This window comes from Saccoglossus kowalevskii, chromosome 9 (genome assembly GCF_978046115.1).
Source record: "Saccoglossus kowalevskii chromosome 9, keSacKowa6.1, whole genome shotgun sequence".
Classification (NCBI taxonomy): domain Eukaryota; kingdom Metazoa; phylum Hemichordata; class Enteropneusta; family Harrimaniidae; genus Saccoglossus; species Saccoglossus kowalevskii.
The window spans coordinates 15551485-15567693 of record NC_140649.1 but is presented as its reverse complement, the minus strand read 5'-3'; the positions used below and the strand labels follow the sequence as shown (position 1 = coordinate 15567693).

Sequence of the window (16209 nt, the reverse complement as noted above, 5' to 3'; positions counted from 1 at the left end):
TTCCTGGTCAGTTGAACATCGCAGCTTGTATGACATTCTCAGAGATAATTTAATTCAAAGATATAAATTGGTCTCTCGCATTTGTTGCCTTATTACAAGTGAATATATAATACTCCACATTCAGTTCATGTCACGTCACAAGTATCCGATTATATGCCTTACTTATGTGTTCCCGATACATATGAAACGCCTTCATACGACAACGTCCCATATGGTCTAGTGGTCAGGATTTGGCGCTCTCACCGCCATGACCCGGATTCATTTCCCGGTGTGGGAACACCAGTTTTATATTCCTGGTCAGTTGAACATCGCAGCTTGTACAAAATTCTCATAGACAATTTAATTAAAAGTTATAAATTGGCCTCTCGTATTTGTTGGCTCGATCACAAGAGAATATATAATACTCGACATTCAGTTCATGTCACGTCACAAGTATCCGATTATATGCCTTACTTATGTTTTCCCGATAAATAGGAAACGCCTTCATACGTCAACATCCCATATGGTCTAGTGGTCATGATTTCGCGCTCTCACCGCCATGGCCCGGGTTCAATTCCCGGTGTGGGAACACCAGTTTTATATTCCTGGTCAGTTGAACATCGCAGCTTGTACAAAATTCTCATAGACAATTTAATTAAATGATATAAATTGGCCTCTCGTATTTGTTGGCTTGATTACAAGAGAATATGTAATACACGACGTGCAGTTCATGTCAGAAGTATCCGATTGCATGCCATACTTGTGTTTTCCCGATAAATAGGAAACGCCTTCAAATGTCATCGTCCCATATGGTCTAGTGGTTAGGATTTGGCGCTTTCACCGCCAAGGCCCGGGTTCAATTCCCGGTGTGGGAACACCTGTTTTAGATTCCTGGTCAGTTGAACATCGCAGCTTGTACAAAATTCTCACAGACAATTTAATTAAAAGATATAAATTGGCCTCTCGTATTTGTTGTCTCATCAGAAGAGAATATATAATACTCGACATTCAGTTCATGTCACGTCACAAGTATCCGATTATATGCTTTACATATGTGTTTCCGATAAATAGGAAACGCCTTCATACGTCAACATCCCATATGGTCTAGTGGTTAGGATTTGGCGCTCTCACCGCCAAGGCCCGGGTTCAATTCCCGGTATGGGAACCCCAGTTTTATATTCCTGGTCAGTTGAACATCGCAGCTTGTACAAAATTCTCATAGACAATTTAATAAAATGATATAAATTGGCCTCTCGTATTTGTTGGCTTGATTACAAGAGAATATATAATACTCGACATTCAGTTCATGTCACGTCACAAGTATCCGATTATATGCCTTACTTATGTTTTCCCGATAAATAGGAAACGCCTTCATACGTCAACATCCCATATGGTCTAGTGGTCATGATTTCGCGCTCTCACCGCCATGGCCCGGGTTCAATTTCCGGTGTGGGAACACCAGTTTTATATTCCTGGTCAGTTGAACATCGCAGCTTGTACAAAATTCTCATAGACAATTTAATTAAATGATATAAATTGGCCTCTCGTATTTGTTGGCTTGATTACAAGAGAATATGTAATACACGACGTGCAGTTCATGTCAGAAGTATCCGATTGCATGCCATACTTGTGTTTTCCCGATAAATAGGAAACGCCTTCAAATGTCATCGTCCCATATGGTCTAGTGGTTAGGATTTGGCGCTTTCACCGCCAAGGCCCGGGTTCAATTCCCGGTGTGGGAACACCTGTTTTAGATTCCTGGTCAGTTGAACATCGCAGCTTGTACAAAATTCTCACAGACAATTTAATTAAAAGATATAAATTGGCCTCTCGTATTTGTTGTCTCATCAGAAGAGAATATATAATACTCGACATTCAGTTCATGTCACGTCACAAGTATCCGATTATATGCCTTACTTATGTGTTCCCGATAAATAGGAAACGCCTTCAAATGTCATCGTCCCATATGGTCTAGTGGTTAGGATTTGGCGCTTTCACCGCCATGGCCCGGGTTCAATTCCCGATGTGGGAACACCTGTTTTAGATTCCTGGTCAGTTGAACATCGCAGCTTGTACAAAATTCTCACAGACAATTTAATTAAAAGATATAAATTGGCCTCTCGTATTTGTTGTCTCATCAGAAGAGAATATATAATACTCGACATTCAGTTCATGTCACGTCACAAGGATCCGATTATATGCCTTAATATCCGATTATATGTTCAGTTCTCGGTGTGGGAACACCTGTTTTATATTCCTGGTCAGTTGATCATGGCAGCTTGTACAACATTCTCATAGACAATTTAATTAAAAGATATAAATTGGCCTCTCGTATTTGTTGGCTTGATTACAAGAGAATATATATAGTACTCGACATTCAGTTCGTGTCACGTCACAAGTATCCGATTATATGCCTTACTTACGTGTTCCCGATAAATAGGAAACGCCTTCATACGACAACGTCCCATATGGTCTAGTGGTCAGGATTTGGCGCTCTCACCGCCATGACCCGGGTTCATTTCCCGGTGTGGGAACACCAGTTTTATATTCCTGGTCAGTTGAACATCGCAGCTTGTACAAAATTCTCATAGACAATTTAATTAAAAGATATAAATTGGCCTCTCGTATTTGTTGGCTTGATTACAAGAGAATATGTAATACACGACGTTTAGTTCATGTCAGAAATATCCGATTGCATGCCATACTTGTGTTTTCCCGATAAATAGGAAACGCCTTCAAATGTCATCGTCCCATATGGTCTAGTGGTTAGGATTTGGCGCTTTCACCGCCGAGGCCCGGGTTTAATTCCCCGTATGGGAACACCAGTTTTATATTCCTGGTCAGTTGAACATCGCAGCTTGTACAAAATACTCATAGACAATTTAATTAAAAGATATAAATTGGTCTCTCGCATTTGTTGCCTTATTACAAGTGAATATATAATATCGACATTCAGTTCATGTCACGTCACAAGTATCAGAAAATATGCCTTACTTATGTGTTCCCGATAAATAGGAAACGCCTTCATACGACAACGTCCCATATGGTCTAGTGGTTAGGATTTGGCGCTCTCACCGCCAAGGCCCGGGTTCAATTCCCGGCGTGGGAACACCTGTTTTAGATTCCTGGTCAGTTGAACATCGCAGCTTGTATGAAATTCTCAGAGACAATTTAATTAAAAGATATAAATTGGTCTCTCGCATTTGTTGCCTTATTACAAGTGAATATATAATACTCGACATTCAGTTCATGTCACGTCACAAGTATCCGATTATATGCCTTACTTACGTGTTCCCGATAAATAGGAAACGCCTTCATACGACAACGTCCCATATGGTCTAGTGGTCAGGATTTGGCGCTCTCACCGCCATGACCCGGGTTCATTTCCCGGTGTGGGAACACCAGTTTTATATTCCTGGTCAGTTGAACATCGCAGCTTGTACAAAATTCTCATAGACAATTTAATTAAAAGATATAAATTGGCCTCTCGTATTTGTTGGCTCGATCACAAGAGAATATATAATACTCGACAATTCAGTTCATGTCACGTCACAAGTATCCGATTATATGCCTTACTTATGTGTTCCCGATAAATAGGAAACACCTTCATACGTCAACATCCCATATGGTCTAGTGGTTAGGATTTGGCGCTCTCACCGCCAAGGCCCTGGTTCAATTCCCGGTGTGGGAACACCAGTTTTATATTCCTGGTCAGTTGAACATCGCAGCTTGTACAAAATTCTCATAGACAATTTAATTAAAAGATATAAATTGGCCTCTCGTATTTGTTGGCTCGATCACAAGAGAATATATAATACTCGACAATTCAGTTCATGTCACGTCACAAGTATCCGATTATATGCCTTAATATCCGATTATATGTTCAGTTCTCGGTTATGTTCAGTTCTCGGTGTGGGAACACCTGTTTTATATTCCTGGTCAGTTGATCATCGCAGCTTGTACAACATTCTCATAGACAATTTAATTAAAAGATATAAATTGGCCTCTCGTATTTGTTGGCTTGATTACAAGAGAATATATATAGTACTCGACATTCAGTTCATGTCACGTCACAAGTATCAGATTATATGCCTTACTTATGTGTTCCCGATAAATAGGAAATGCCTTCATACGTCAACGTCCCATATGGTCTAGTGGTTAGGATTTGGCGCTCTCACCGCCATGACCCGGATTCATTTCCTGGTGTGGGAACACCAGTTTTATATTCCTGGTCAGTTGAACATAGCAGCTTGTACAACATTCTCATAGACAATTTAATTAAAAGTTATAAATTGGCCTCTCGTATTTGTTGGCTCGATCACAAGAGAATATATAATACTCGACATTCAGTTCATGTCACGTCACAAGTATCCGATTATATGCCTTACTTATGTTTTCCCGATAAATAGGAAACGCCTTCATACGTCAACATCCCATATGGTCTAGTGGTCATGATTTCGCGCTCTCACCGCCATGGCCCGGGTTCAATTTCCGGTGTGGGAACACCAGTTTTATATTCCTGGTCAGTTGAACATCGCAGCTTGTACAAAATTCTCATAGACAATTTAATTAAATGATATAAATTGGCCTCTCGTATTTGTTGGCTTGATTACAAGAGAATATGTAATACACGACGTGCAGTTCATGTCAGAAGTATCCGATTGCATGCCATACTTGTGTTTTCCCGATAAATAGGAAACGCCTTCAAATGTCATCGTCCCATATGGTCTAGTGGTTAGGATTTGGCGCTTTCACCGCCAAGGCCCGGGTTCAATTCCCGGTGTGGGAACACCTGTTTTAGATTCCTGGTCAGTTGAACATCGCAGCTTGTACAAAATTCTCACAGACAATTTAATTAAAAGATATAAATTGGCCTCTCGTATTTGTTGTCTCATCAGAAGAGAATATATAATACTCGACATTCAGTTCATGTCACGTCACAAGTATCCGATTATATGCCTTACTTATGTGTTCCCGATAAATAGGAAACGCCTTCAAATGTCATCGTCCCATATGGTCTAGTGGTTAGGATTTGGCGCTTTCACCGCCAAGGCCCGGGTTCAATTCCCGGTGTGGGAACACCTGTTTTAGATTCCTGGTCAGTTGAACATCGCAGCTTGTACAAAATTCTCACAGACAATTTAATTAAAAGATATAAATTGGCCTCTCGTATTTGTTGTCTCATCAGAAGAGAATATATAATACTCGACATTCAGTTCATGTCACGTCATAAGGATCCGATTATATGCCTTAATATTCGATTATATGTTCAGTTCTCGGTGTGGGAACACCTGTTTTATATTCCTGGTCAGTTGATCATGGCAGCTTGTACAACATTCTCATAGACAATTTAATTAAAAGATATAAATTGGCCTCTCGTATTTGTTGGCTTGATTACAAGAGAATATATATAGTACTCGACATTCAGTTCGTGTCACGTCACAAGTATCAGATTATATGCCTTACTTATGTGTTCCCGATAAATAGGAAACGCCTTCATAAGTCAACGTCCCATATGGTCTAGTGGTTAGGATTTGGCGCTCTCACCGCCATGACCCGGATTCATTTCCCGGTGTGGGAACACCAGTTTTATATTCCTGGTCAGTTGAACATCGCAGCTTGTACAAAATTCTCATAGACAATTTAATTAAAAGTTATAAATTGGCCTCTCGTATTTGTTGGCTCGATCACAAGAGAATATATAATACTCGACATTCAGTTCATGTCACGTCACAAGTATCCGATTATATGCCTTACTTATGTGTTCCCGATAAATAGGAAACGCCTTCATACGTCAACGTCCCATATGGTCTAGTGGTCATGATTTCGCGCTCTCACCGCCATGGCCCGGGTTCAATTCCCGGTATGGGAACACCAGTTTTATATTCCTGGTCAGTTGAACATCGCAGCTTGTACAAAATTCTCATAGATAATTTAATTAAATGATATAAATTGGCCTCTCGTATTTGTTGGCTTGATTACAAGAGAATATGTAATACACGACGTGCAGTTCATGTCAGAAGTATCCGATTGCATGCCATACTTGTGTTTTCCCGATAAATAGGAAACGCCTTCAAATGTCATCGTCCCATATGGTCTAGTGGTTAGGATTTGGCGCTTTCACCGCCAAGGCCCGGGTTCAATTCCCGGTGTGGGAACACCTGTTTTAGATTCCTGGTCAGTTGAACATCGCAGCTTGTACAAAATTCTCACAGACAATTTAATTAAAAGATATAAATTGGCCTCTCGTATTTGTTGTCTCATCAGAAGAGAATATATAATACTCGACATTCAGTTCATGTCACGTCACAAGTATCCGATTATATGCCTTACTTATGTGTTCCTGATAAATAGGTAACGCCTTCATACGTCAACATGCCATATGGTCTAGTGGTTAGGATTTGGCGCTCTCACCGCCAAGGCCCGGGTTCAATTCCCGGTATGGGAACCCCAGTTTTATATTCCTGGTCAGTTGAACATCGCAGCTTGTACAAAATTCTCATAGACAATTTAATTAAATGATGTAAATTGGCCTCTCGTATTTGTTGGCTTGATTACAAGAGAATAAGTAATACACGACGTTTAGTTCATGTCAGAAATATCCGATTGCATGCCATACTTGTGTTTTCCCGATAAATAGGAAACGCCTTCAAATGTCATCGTCCCATATGGTCTAGTGGTTAGGATTTGGCGCTTTCACCGCCAAGGCCCGGGTTTAATTCCCCGTATGGGAACACCAGTTTTATATTCCTGGTCAGTTGAACATCGCAGCTTGTACAAAATACTCATAGACAATTTAATTAAAAGATATAAATTGGTCTCTCGCATTTGTTGCCTTATTACAAGTGAATATATAATACTCGACATTCAGTTCATGTCACGTCACAAGTATCCGATTATATGCCTTAATATCCGATTATATGTTCAGTTCTCGGTGTGGGACAATCTGATTAAAATCTGATGTAGTGTACGGGCTTTGATTATTTTGACTATAAACTTATTTTAATTTTATTTTTTATTATATTTGTTATTAATGCCCTTTTATTTTATTATTTTACTTTGATTTTGAGATTTTTTTTTAATTCCGCCCTACCTACATCTGATCCGACGCCTATGTAAGTCCCGTTCAAGTCTCGCGTAAGTAACAGCCAATCACAGCCCCCCTTTTATACAGGCTGTCGGTTGCTTACTTTTCAGTGTATACGGGCAATCTTTCTGTACATCATATTTTGCCCACTTGAATAAACCATTAATAGAAAATTGCTAGTATATTTTTATTTGCAAAAGAAATTCCACAGCATTTTACAATTTTTCTCATTACATTGAATATTTTTTTCACTTCCAACAAATGTGTACACTTCCAGATACATCTTCGCCAGCCAAGGTTCGTTCATTCAGTCATCGCTTCAATTTTACATCACTGAGCATAATTATCTAGAATGGAAGCAACAAAAATAAGTAAATCGTAATGATTAGAACACTGTAAACAGCTATAGTAAACAATGCAAACTGATTTTAAATTGTATAACGGTCACCGGCCCACGGCATCGACGCAGAAAATTGGAGCAAACAAATATTTCCTGATCAATTGCGATGTGTTCCAAATAAAAAATATTTTATTCCAGTCTAAATCAGCTCAATTACTTTAATAAAGAGTTATTGTATAATGTACAAAATGTTGATACAATTTGATGAATATTTACAGCTTCAATACCGTAGACGATTTTGGCCCGATCGTCAAACAAAACATCACCCGTCTCCAGGGCAGGCGACTGGAAAAAGACAATGGTGTTCGGTCGAACCGGTGGAAACAAAAATCAACACTCCCAGAATAACTATGCGGAATAACGATCTAAAGTCGAACCATTCGAGTCACAATATTAACATAAAATGACTTTCGTTGCATTTGACAATGATAAACTTACCGAAAAGCCGTGTTATTCACGGTCGCTAACGTCGGTAAAATTCGCCATTTTATTTGAGTGTGTTTGCCACCCGGTGACGTCATCATGTGCGCTATAAAAGGAGGTATGTGATTCGTTGACTAAAATCGTCGATAGTGGGTCTCGTTGAAATCTCGTTACATAGGCGTCGGATCAGATGTAGGTAGGGCGGAATTAAAAAAAAATCACAAAATCAAAATCAAAGTAAAATAATGAGATAAAAGGGCATTAATAACATAAGTAATAAAAAATAAAATTAAAATAAGTTTATAGCCAAAATAATTAAAGCCCGTACACTACATCAGATTTTAATCAGATTGGGTGTGGGAACACCTGTTTTATATTCCTGGTCAGTTGATCATCGCAGCTTGTACAACATTCTCATAGACAATTTAATTAAAAGATATAAATTGGCCTCTCGTATTTGTTGGCTCGATCACAAGAGAATATCTAATACTCGACATTCAGTTCATGTCACGTCACAAGTATCAGATTATATGCCTTACTTATGTGTTCCCGATAAATAGGAAACGCCTTCATACGTCAACGTCCCATATGGTCTAGTGGTTAGGATTTGGCGCTCTCACCGCCAAGGCCCGGGTTCAATTCCCGGTGTGGGAACACCTGTTTTAGATTCCTAGTCAGTTGAACATCGCAGCTTGTATGACATTCTCAGAGATAATTTAATTAAAAGATATAAATTGGTCTCTCGCATTTGTTGCCTTATTACAAGTGAATATATCATACTCCACATTCAGTTCATGTCACGTCACAAGTATCCGATTATATGCCTTACTTATGTGTTCCCGATACATATGAAACGCCTTCATACGACAACGTCCCATATGGTCTAGTGGTCAGGATTTGGCGCTCTCACCGCCATGACCCGATTCATTTCCCGGTGTGGGAACACCAGTTTTATATTCCTGGTCAGTTGAACATCGCAGCTTGTACAAAATTCTCATAGACAATTTAATTAAAAGTTATAAATTGGCCTCTCGTATTTGTTGGCTCGATCACAAGTGAATATATAATACTCGACATTCAGTTCATGTCACGTCACAAGTATCCGATTATATGCCTTACTTATGTTTTCCCGATAAATAGGAAACGCCTTCATACGTCAACATCCCATATGGTCTAGTGGTTAGGATTTGGCGCTCTCACCGCCAAGGCCCGGGTTCAATTCCCGGTGTGGGAACACCAGTTTTATATTCCTGGTCAGTTGAACATCGCAGCTTGTACAAAATTCTCATAGACAATTTAATTAAAAGATATAAATTGGCCTCTCGTATTTGTTGGCTTGATTACAAGAGAATATGTAATACACGACGTGTAGTTCATGTCAGAAGTATCCGATTGCATGGCATACTTGTGTTTTCCCGATAAATAGGAAACGCCTTCAAATGTCATCGTCCCATATGGTCTAGTGGTTAGGATTTGGCGCTTTCACCGCCAAGGCCCGGGTTCAATTCCGGTGTGGGAACACCTGTTTTAGATTCCTGGTCAGTTGAACATCGCAGCTTGTACAAAATTCTCATAGACAATTTAATTAAAAGATATAAATTGGCCTCTCGTATTTGTTGGCTTGATTACAAGAGAATATATATAGTACTCGACATACAGTTCATGTCACGTCACAAGTATCGGATTATATGCCTTACTTATGTGTTCCCGATAAATAGGAAACGCCTTCATACGTCAACGTCCCATGTGGTCTAGTGGTTAGGATTTGGCGCTCTCACCGCCAAGGCCCGGGTTCAATTCCCGGTATGGGAACACCAGTTTTAGATTCCTGGTCAGTTGAACATCGCAGCTTGTATGACATTCTCAGAGATAATTTAATTAAAAGATATAAATTGGTCTCTCGCATTTGTTGCCTTATTACAAGTGAATATATAATACTCCACATACAGTTCATGTCACGTCACAAGTATCCGATTATATGCCTTACTTATGTGTTCCCGATACATAGGAAACGCCTTCATACGACAACATCCCATATGGTCTAGTGGTCAGGATTTGGCGCTCTCACCGCCATGTCCCGGATTCATTTCATGGTGTGGGAACACCAGTTTTAAATTCCTGGTCAGTTGAACATCGCAGCTTGTACAAAATTCTCATAGACAATTTAATTAAAAGATATAAATTGGCCTCTCGTATTTGTTGGCTCATCAGAAGAGAATATATAATACTCGACATTCTGTTCATGTCACGTCACAAGTATCCGATTATATGCCTTAATATCCGATTATATGTTCAGTTCTCGGTGTGGGAACACCTGTTTTATATTCCTGGTCAGTTGATCATCGCAGCTTGTACAACATTCTCATAGACAATTTAATTAAAAGATATAAATTGGCCTCTCGTATTTGTTGGCTTTATTACAAGAGAATATATATAGTACTCGACATTCAGTTCATGTCACGTCACAAGTATCAGATTATATGCCTTACTTATGTGTTCCCGATAAATAGGAAACGCCTTCATACGTCAACATGCCATATGGTCTAGTGGTTAGGATTTGACGTTCTCACCGCCAAGGCCCGGGTTCAATTCCCGGTATGGGAACACCAGTTTTATATTCCTGGTCAGTTGAACATCGCAGCTTGTACGAAATTCTCATAGACAATTTAATTAAAAGATATAAATTGGTCTCTCGCATTTGTTGCCTTATTACAATTGTATATACAATACTCAACATTCAGTATATGTCACGTCACAAGTATCCGATTATATGCCTTACTTATGTGTTCCCGATAAATAGGAAACGCCTTCATACGACAACGTCCCATATGGTCTAGTGGTCATGATTTCGCGCTCTCACCACCATGACCCGGGTTCATTTCCCGGTGTGGGAACACCAGTTTTATATTCCTGGTCAGTTGAACATCGCAGCTTGTACAAAATTCTCATAGACAATTTAATTAAAAGATATAAATTGGCCTCTCGTATTTATTGGCTCGATCACAAGAGAATATATAATACTCGACATTCAGTTCATGTCACGTCACAAGTATCAGATTATATGCCTTACTTATGTTTTCCCGATAAATAGGAAACGCCTTCAAATATCATCGTCCCATATGGTCTAGTGGTTAGGATTTGGCCCTTTCACCGCTAAGGCCTGGGTTCAATTTCCAGTGTGGGAACACCTGTTTTAGATTCCTGGTCAGTTGAACATCGCAGCTTGTACAAAATTCTCATAGACAATTTAATTAAAAGATATAAATTGGCCACTCGTATTTGTTGGCTCATCAGAAGAGAATATATAATACTCGACATTCTGTTCATGTCACGTCACAAGTATCCGATTATATGCCTTAATATCCAATTATATGTTCTGTTCTCGGAGTGGGAACACCTGTTTTATATTCCTGGTCAGTTGATCGTCGCAGCTTGTACAACATTCTCATAGACAATTTAATTAAAAGATATAAATTGGCATCTCGTATTTGTTGGCTTTATTACAAGAGAATATATATAGTACTCGACATTCAGTTCATGTCACGTCACAAGTATCAGATTATATGCCTTACTTATGTGTTCCCGATAAATAGGAAACGCCTTCATACGTCAACATCCCATATGGTCTAGTGGTTAGGATTTGGCGCTCTCACCGCCAAGGCCCGGGTTCAATTCCCGGTATGGGAACACCAGTTTTATATTCCTGGTCAGTTGAACATCGCAGCTTGTACAAAATTCTCATAGACAATTTAATTAAAAGATATAAATTCGCCTCTCGTATTTGTTGGCTTGATTACAAGAGAATATGTAATACACGACGTGTAGTTCATGTCAGAAGTATCCGATTGCATGCCATACTTGTGTTTTCCCGATAAATAGGAAACGCCTTCAAATGTCATCGTCCCATATGGTCTAGTGGTTAGGATTTGGCGCTTTCACCGCCAAGGCCCGGGTTCAATTCCGGTGTGGGAACACCTGTTTTAGATTCCTGGTCAGTTGAACATCGCAGCTTGTACAAAATTCTAATAGACAATTTAATTAAAAGATATAAATTGGCCTCTCGTATTTGTTGGCTCATCAGAAGAGAATATATAATACTCGACATTCAGTTCATGTCACGTCACAAGTATCCGATTATATGCCTTAATATCCGATTATATGTTCAGTTCTCGGTTATGTTCAGTTCTTGGTGTGGGAACACCTGTTTTATATTCCTGGTCAGTTGATCATCGCAGCTCGTACAACATTCTCATAGACAATTTAATTAAAAGATATAAATTGGCCTCTCGTATTTGTTGGCTTGATTACAAGAGAATATATATAGTACTCGACATACAGTTCATGTCACGTCACAAGTATCGGATTATATGCCTTACTTATGTGTTCCCGATAAATAGGAAACGCCTTCATACGTCAACGTCCCATATGGTCTAGTGGTTAGGATTTGGAGCTCTCACCGCCAAGGCCCGGGTTCAATTCCCGGTATTGGAACACCAGTTTTAGATTCCTGGTCAGTTGAACATCGCAGCTTGTATGACATTCTCTGAGATAATTTAATTAAAAGATATAAATTGGTCTCTCGCATTTGTTGCCTTATTACAAGTGAATATATAATACTCCACATACAGTTCATGTCACGTCACAAGTATCCGATTATATGCCTTACTTATGTGTTCCCGATACATAGGAAACGCCTTCATACGACAACATCCCATATGGTCTAGTGGTCAGGATTTGGCGCTCTCACCGCCATGTCCCGGATTCATTTCCCGGTGTGGGAACACCAGTTTTAAATTCCTGGTCAGTTGAACATCGCAGCTTGTACAAAATTCTCATAGACAATTTAATTAAAAGATATAAATTGGCCTCTCGTATTTGTTGGCTCATCAGAAGAGAATATATAATACTCGACATTCTGTTCATGTCACGTCACAAGTATCCGATTATATGCCTTAATATCCGATTATATGTTCAGTTCTCGGTGTGGGAACACCTGTTTTATATTCCTGGTCAGTTGATCATCGCAGCTTGTACAACATTCTCATAGACAATTTAATTAAAAGATATAAATTGGCCTCTCGTATTTGTTGGCTTTATTACAAGAGAATATATATAGTACTCGACATTCAGTTCATGTCACGTCACAAGTATCAGATTATATGCCTTACTTATGTGTTCCCGATAAATAGGAAACGCCTTCATACGTCAACATGCCATATGGTCTAGTGGTTAGGATTTGACGTTCTCACCGCCAAGGCCCGGGTTCACTTCCCGGTATGGGAACACCAGTTTTATATTCCTGGTCAGTTGAACATCGCAGCTTGTACGAAATTCTCATAGACAATTTAATTAAAAGATATAAATTGGTCTCTCGCATTTGTTGCCTTATTACAATTGTATATACAATACTCAACATTCAGTATATGTCACGTCACAAGTATCCGATTATATGCCTTACTTATGTGTTCCCGATAAATAGGAAACGCCTTCATACGACAACGTCCCATATGGTCTAGTGGTCATGATTTCGCGCTCTCACCACCATGACCCGGGTTCATTTCCCGGTGTGGGAACACCAGTTTTATATTCCTGGTCAGTTGAACATCGCAGCTTGTACAAAATTCTCATAGACAATTTAATTAAAAGATATAAATTGGCCTCTCGTATTTATTGGCTCGATCACAAGAGAATATATAATACTCGACATTCAGTTCATGTCACGTCACAAGTATCAGATTATATGCCTTACTTATGTTTTCCCGATAAATAGGAAACGCCTTCAAATGTCATCGTCCCATATGGTCTAGTGGTTAGGATTTGGCCCTTTCACCGCTAAGGCCTGGGTTCAATTTCCAGTGTGGGAACACCTGTTTTAGATTCCTGGTCAGTTGAACATCGCAGCTTGTACAAAATTCTCATAGACAATTTAATTAAAAGATATAAATTGGCCACTCGTATTTGTTGGCTCATCAGAAGAGAATATATAATACTCGACATTCTGTTCATGTCACGTCACAAGTATCCGATTATATGCCTTAATATCCAATTAAATGTTCTGTTCTCGGAGTGGGAACACCTGTTTTATATTCCTGGTCAGTTGATCATCGCAGCTTGTACAACATTCTCATAGACAATTTAATTAAAAGATATAAATTGGCATCTCGTATTTGTTGGCTTTATTACAAGAGAATATATATAGTACTCGACATTCAGTTCATGTCACGTCACAAGTATCAGATTATATGCCTTACTTATGTGTTCCCGATAAATAGGAAACGCCTTCATACGTCAACATCCCATATGGTCTAGTGGTTAGGATTTGGCGCTCTCACCGCCAAGGCCCGGGTTCAATTCCCGGTATGGGAACACCAGTTTTATATTCCTGGTCAGTTGAACATCGCAGCTTGTACAAAATTCTCATAGACAATTTAATTAAAAGATATAAATTCGCCTCTCGTATTTGTTGGCTTGATTACAAGAGAATATGTAATACACGACGTGTAGTTCATGTCAGAAGTATCCGATTGCATGCCATACTTGTGTTTTCCCGATAAATAGGAAACGCCTTCAAATGTCATCGTCCCATATGGTCTAGTGGTTAGGATTTGGCGCTTTCACCGCCAAGGCCCGGGTTCAATTCCGGTGTGGGAACACCTGTTTTAGATTCCTGGTCAGTTGAACATCGCAGCTTGTACAAAATTCTAATAGACAATTTAATTAAAAGATATAAATTGGCCTTTCGTATTTGTTGGCTCATCAGAAGAGAATATATAATACTCGACATTCAGTTCATGTCACGTCACAAGTATCCGATTATATGCCTTAATATCCGATTATATGTTCAGTTCTCGGTTATGTTCAGTTCTCGGTGTGGGAACACCTGTTTTATATTCCTGGTCAGTTGATCATCGCAGCTTGTACAACATTCTCATAGACAATTTAATTAAAAGATATAAATTGGCCTCTCGTATTTGTTGGCTTGATTACAAGAGAATATATATAGTACTCGACATAGAGTTCATGTCACGTCACAAGTATCAGATTATATGCCTTACTTATGTGTTCCCGATAAATAGGAAACGCCTTCATACGTCAACGTCCAATATGGTCTAGTGGTTAGGATTTGGCGCTCTCACCGCCAAGGCCCGGGTTCAATTCCCGGTATGGGAACACCAGTTTTAGATTCCTGGTCAGTTGAACATCGCAGCTTGTATGACATTCTCAGAGATAATTTAATTAAAAGATATAAATTGGTCTCTCGCATTTGTTGCCTTATTACAAGTGAATATATAATACTCCACATTCAGTTCATGTCTCGTCACAAGTATCCTATTATATGCCTTACTTATGTGTTCCCGATACATAGGAAACGCCTTCATACGACAACATCCCATATGGTCTAGTGGTCAGGATTTGGCGCTCTCACCGCCATGACCCGGATTCATTTCCCGGTGTGGGAACACCAGTTTTATATTCCTGGTCAGTTGAACATCGCAGCTTGTACAAAATTCTCATAGACAATTTAATTAAAAGATATAAATTGGCCTCTCGTATTTGTTGGCTCATCAGAAGAGAATATATAATACTCGACATTCTGTTCATGTCACGTCACAAGTATCCGATTATATGCCTTAATATCCGATTATATGTTCAGTTCTCGGTGTGGGAACACCTGTTTTATATTCCTGGTCAGTTGATCATCGCAGCTTGTACAACATTCTCATAGACAATTTAATTAAAAGATATAAATTGGCCTCTCGTATTTGTTGGCTTGATTACAAGAGAATATATATAGTACTCGACATACAGTTCATGTCACGTCACAAGTATCAGATTATATGCCTTACTTATGTGTTCCCGATAAATAGGAAACGCCTTCATACGTCAACGTCCAATATGGTCTAGTGGTTAGGATTTGGCGCTCTCACCGCCAAGGCCCGGGTTCAATTCCCGGTATGGGAACACCAGTTTTAGATTCCTGGTCAGTTGAACATCGCAGCTTGTATGACATTCTCAGAGATAATTTAATTAAAAGATATAAATTGGTCTCTCGCATTTGTTGCCTTATTACAAGTGAATATATAATACTCCACATTCAGTTCATGTCTCGTCACAAGTATCCGATTATATGCCTTACTTATGTGTTCCCGATACATAGGAAACGCCTTCATACGACAACATCCCACATGGTCTAGTGGTCAGGATTTGGCGCTCTCACCGCCAAGGCCCGGGTTCAATTCCGGTGTGGGAACACCTGTTTCAGATTCCTGGTCAGTTGAACATCGCAGCTTGTACAAAATTCTAATAGACAATTTAATTA

General features: G+C 39.3%; 1 long non-coding RNA gene and 20 other non-coding genes across 21 annotated transcripts; 20 read left to right on the top strand and 1 right to left on the bottom strand.

The window, feature by feature from the left end:
• Window positions 1–496: 496 nt before the first annotated feature.
• Window positions 497–568, top strand: TRNAE-CUC (transfer RNA glutamic acid (anticodon CUC)). Its single transcript has one exon. It is a non-coding gene; the product is annotated as a tRNA-Glu (tRNA).
• A 214-nt stretch (window positions 569–782) lies between these two features.
• On the top strand, window positions 783–854 carry TRNAE-UUC (transfer RNA glutamic acid (anticodon UUC)). Its single transcript has one exon. It is a non-coding gene; the product is annotated as a tRNA-Glu (tRNA).
• A 218-nt stretch (window positions 855–1072) lies between these two features.
• TRNAE-CUC (transfer RNA glutamic acid (anticodon CUC)) lies at window positions 1073–1144 on the top strand. Its single transcript has one exon. It is a non-coding gene; the product is annotated as a tRNA-Glu (tRNA).
• Window positions 1145–1649: 505 nt separating this feature from the next.
• On the top strand, window positions 1650–1721 carry TRNAE-UUC (transfer RNA glutamic acid (anticodon UUC)). Its single transcript has one exon. It is a non-coding gene; the product is annotated as a tRNA-Glu (tRNA).
• A 720-nt stretch (window positions 1722–2441) lies between these two features.
• TRNAE-CUC (transfer RNA glutamic acid (anticodon CUC)) lies at window positions 2442–2513 on the top strand. Its single transcript has one exon. It is a non-coding gene; the product is annotated as a tRNA-Glu (tRNA).
• A 503-nt stretch (window positions 2514–3016) lies between these two features.
• TRNAE-CUC (transfer RNA glutamic acid (anticodon CUC)) lies at window positions 3017–3088 on the top strand. Its single transcript has one exon. It is a non-coding gene; the product is annotated as a tRNA-Glu (tRNA).
• A 218-nt stretch (window positions 3089–3306) lies between these two features.
• Window positions 3307–3378, top strand: TRNAE-CUC (transfer RNA glutamic acid (anticodon CUC)). The gene has a single exon. It is a non-coding gene; the product is annotated as a tRNA-Glu (tRNA).
• Window positions 3379–3598: 220 nt separating this feature from the next.
• On the top strand, window positions 3599–3670 carry TRNAE-CUC (transfer RNA glutamic acid (anticodon CUC)). Its single transcript has one exon. It is a non-coding gene; the product is annotated as a tRNA-Glu (tRNA).
• Window positions 3671–4696: 1026 nt separating this feature from the next.
• Window positions 4697–4768, top strand: TRNAE-UUC (transfer RNA glutamic acid (anticodon UUC)). Its single transcript has one exon. It is a non-coding gene; the product is annotated as a tRNA-Glu (tRNA).
• A 218-nt stretch (window positions 4769–4986) lies between these two features.
• On the top strand, window positions 4987–5058 carry TRNAE-UUC (transfer RNA glutamic acid (anticodon UUC)). Its single transcript has one exon. It is a non-coding gene; the product is annotated as a tRNA-Glu (tRNA).
• A 721-nt stretch (window positions 5059–5779) lies between these two features.
• TRNAE-CUC (transfer RNA glutamic acid (anticodon CUC)) lies at window positions 5780–5851 on the top strand. The gene has a single exon. It is a non-coding gene; the product is annotated as a tRNA-Glu (tRNA).
• A 214-nt stretch (window positions 5852–6065) lies between these two features.
• On the top strand, window positions 6066–6137 carry TRNAE-UUC (transfer RNA glutamic acid (anticodon UUC)). Its single transcript has one exon. It is a non-coding gene; the product is annotated as a tRNA-Glu (tRNA).
• A 218-nt stretch (window positions 6138–6355) lies between these two features.
• Window positions 6356–6427, top strand: TRNAE-CUC (transfer RNA glutamic acid (anticodon CUC)). Its single transcript has one exon. It is a non-coding gene; the product is annotated as a tRNA-Glu (tRNA).
• An 812-nt stretch (window positions 6428–7239) lies between these two features.
• Window positions 7240–7943, bottom strand: LOC146738551 (uncharacterized). The gene is made up of 2 exons (XR_014930554.1): window positions 7905–7943; window positions 7240–7413 (listed from the first exon to the last, which is right to left on the bottom strand). It is a non-coding gene; the product is annotated as an uncharacterized LOC146738551 (long non-coding RNA).
• A 528-nt stretch (window positions 7944–8471) lies between these two features.
• Window positions 8472–8543, top strand: TRNAE-CUC (transfer RNA glutamic acid (anticodon CUC)). Its single transcript has one exon. It is a non-coding gene; the product is annotated as a tRNA-Glu (tRNA).
• Window positions 8544–9051: 508 nt separating this feature from the next.
• Window positions 9052–9123, top strand: TRNAE-CUC (transfer RNA glutamic acid (anticodon CUC)). The gene has a single exon. It is a non-coding gene; the product is annotated as a tRNA-Glu (tRNA).
• A 506-nt stretch (window positions 9124–9629) lies between these two features.
• On the top strand, window positions 9630–9701 carry TRNAE-CUC (transfer RNA glutamic acid (anticodon CUC)). Its single transcript has one exon. It is a non-coding gene; the product is annotated as a tRNA-Glu (tRNA).
• A 1803-nt stretch (window positions 9702–11504) lies between these two features.
• TRNAE-CUC (transfer RNA glutamic acid (anticodon CUC)) lies at window positions 11505–11576 on the top strand. Its single transcript has one exon. It is a non-coding gene; the product is annotated as a tRNA-Glu (tRNA).
• Window positions 11577–14183: 2607 nt separating this feature from the next.
• On the top strand, window positions 14184–14255 carry TRNAE-CUC (transfer RNA glutamic acid (anticodon CUC)). The gene has a single exon. It is a non-coding gene; the product is annotated as a tRNA-Glu (tRNA).
• Window positions 14256–14987: 732 nt separating this feature from the next.
• Window positions 14988–15059, top strand: TRNAE-CUC (transfer RNA glutamic acid (anticodon CUC)). The gene has a single exon. It is a non-coding gene; the product is annotated as a tRNA-Glu (tRNA).
• Window positions 15060–15779: 720 nt separating this feature from the next.
• On the top strand, window positions 15780–15851 carry TRNAE-CUC (transfer RNA glutamic acid (anticodon CUC)). The gene has a single exon. It is a non-coding gene; the product is annotated as a tRNA-Glu (tRNA).
• The last annotated feature ends 358 nt before the right edge of the window (window positions 15852–16209 follow it).